The sequence below is a fragment of the Octodon degus genome, unplaced genomic scaffold (genome assembly GCF_000260255.1).
Source record: "Octodon degus isolate 3935 unplaced genomic scaffold, OctDeg1.0 scaffold00103, whole genome shotgun sequence".
NCBI lineage: Eukaryota > Metazoa > Chordata > Mammalia > Rodentia > Octodontidae > Octodon > Octodon degus.
The window spans coordinates 1362031-1364930 of record NW_004524679.1 but is presented as its reverse complement, the minus strand read 5'-3'; positions in this window follow the sequence as shown (position 1 = coordinate 1364930).

Sequence of the window (2900 nt, the reverse complement as noted above, 5' to 3'; positions counted from 1 at the left end):
CAAAAAATTGGAATAGAAGGCCTCTATTTTAATTTGATAAAAGCCATCTATGTCAATCCAATGGCTAATATAATTCTAAATCAGGAAAATCTAAAATACTTCACTCTCAGATCTGATACAAGGATATTCTCTATTACTCCCACTATTCAATATAGATTTGGAATCATTAGCTAGAGCCATTAGAAAAGGGGGATAAACAAAAAGAATAAGAATAGGTAAAAAAGAAGTTAAATTATCATTATTTGCAGATGACATGATACTTTATTTGGAAGACACAAAAAATTCCACCAAGAAGCTACTAAAATTGATACACAAATTAAGTACCATAGCAGGATACAAAGTCAATACTCAAAAGTCAATAGCATTCCTTTACACAGATAACAACACAGTGAGAGGGAAATTACAGAAACAATACATTTTACAATAGCACTGAGGAAAATGAAATTCCTTGGAATTCCCTTAACCAAAGAATCAAAATTCTTTTTTTCGAAAATTACAGTACTCTGAAAAAAGAAATTGTAGAGGATTTCAGAAAATGGAAAGATTCCCTACTCCTGGATAGGAAGAACCAACATCTTGAAGATGGCCATAATCCCAAAGTTGTGTACAGATTTAAAGCAAACCCTATGAAACTACCATGAAAATACCTCGCAGATCTAGAGAAATCATTCCTCAAATTTATTTGGAAGAAAAAAATACCTAGAATAACAAAGACAATCTTGGCCAACAAAGACAATGCAGGAGACATTACAGTTCCTCACTTGAAATTATATTACAAAGGTACTGTGATAAAATCAACACGGTATTGGCAACAAAATGGACCTAAGGATCACTAGAATAGAATAGAAGATCCAGAGGCCTCTAATAACACACTCAGCCACCTATTCTTCGATAAAGGCACCAAACACACTTACTGGAAGAAAGACAGCCTCTTTAACAGATGGTGCCATAAAAACTGCCTCTCTACAAGAAGAAAACTGGTACTTGACCCAGGTCTATCACCATGCACTAAGTTAACATCAAAACGGATTAAAGATCTAAACATTAAAATGTAAAAAGTAAATCTCCTATAGGAGAAAGTAGGAGGCACTTTTGAAGACATAGGGGTAGGCAAAGTGTTCATGAACAAAAATCAAATCACACAGATAACATTTGAAAGAATTGACAACTGGAACCAACACTTATTGAGAAGTTTTTTCACGTGAAGATAAATTACCAACAAAGTAAAAAGACGACCCACAAATTTGGAAAATATCCTAACTAGTAAACACTCAGACAATGGTCTGCTCTCTAGAATTTATAAGGAACTAAAGTACTTTAGGGCCCCTAAATTTAAAGACCCAGTCCAGAAATGAGCGTCCCAGATGAATACACAGTTCTGAGAGGATGAAACTAAAGAAACAAATAAATATATGAAAAAATGCTCCACATCATTAGCCTTCCATGAAATGCAAATTAAAACACCAATGAGAAGCCATCTCACCCCAGAAAGAATGGCTATCATAAACAAATCAACCAACAACAAATGTTGGAGGAATTGTGGGGAAAAAGGAACATTTGTCCACTGCTGGTGGGAATGTAGACTGGTGCAATATTTATGAAAATCAATGTTTTAATGCTTTAAGAAACTAGGACTGGAAATTCCATTTAAGCCAGCTGTCACCCTACTGGGAATTTTCCCGGAGGAACTGAAAACGTCATATCATGGTGATATATGTGTACCTATGTTTATAATAGCACAATTTGTGATAGCCAAATGTTGGAAACAACCAAGATGCCCGTCACATGAGGAATGGATGAAAAACATGTAGTATTTTTATACAATGGAATATTACTAAGCTATAAATAATGATAAACTTGAAGCATTTATATTTAAGTGGATGCCAGTCGAAGATATACTCATCAGTGAAATAAATGAGCCCCACATGTGTAAATATCATATAGTCTCCCTAGTATAAGTGATCAAAAGAAAAAATACAAATAGAAAGGTATAACAAAACTAAAAGGAACTCTAGAACTTGAGGACTGGGCAATGAGGAGAAGGTAAGGAAAAAAGCTGGGAAACAGGACAGGGACAAAGCCATACACTTGTTTGCACAAGATGGACAAGGCAATGATCATGAGAAACATCAGCAGGTTTTTGAAACTAACAGTCAATTCCTAGGAGTCTCAACCTGACCAACTATATACCTGTGAACCAAGCAACTGCACTGAAGCTAGCAATGTGTAATAGAAGGGTTACACGTGGAATGCCTGTCATTCTGGTCTTCTAAATACATACTTCTTGTGATGGCATTCCAGTAATTACCTTAGTGTCTCACAAATAAAAGGGTTTTTTGTTTTGTTTTTCTTTTTTTAAATGGGTAATAAAACAAGACACACAAAAAAGAAAAAAAAGTCACAGGATTGTCTTGCAACAATGCTGTATATGATTAGATTTATAAATTTCTGTGTAAAAATATGTGTTCATTCCTATTTTTTAATTTTTTTCTTCCTATTCTGTAAGGATTTAAAGTTCAACACAACAGTACTTGATGGAAGATAACCTGTTCCACGTCATTCCTAATATGTTCGATATTTAGACAGATAGTGACTGTAAATCGAAGTGCATATGTTGCAGGGTAATAATAAGCTTTTCTTCTGGAGGGTTAACAACCTAAGTTTGCAGACCAAAAATTGGAGAAAAGGAAGGACTGCATGGACATTCAACATTTTGATCCTAGACTTTCAAGGCCAGTGAAGACTCAAGACATTTTGAACCTTTACTGTAACATCATGTACCTCTGTAGTGTCCCAAATTTTCTGATAAAGAAGATTATGGGGTCAAAGAGGAAAGTGATCGATGACGTAGAGTGTGCCTAAGGAGAGTCACATGGGGAGAAGACACTCTCTCAGGCTTT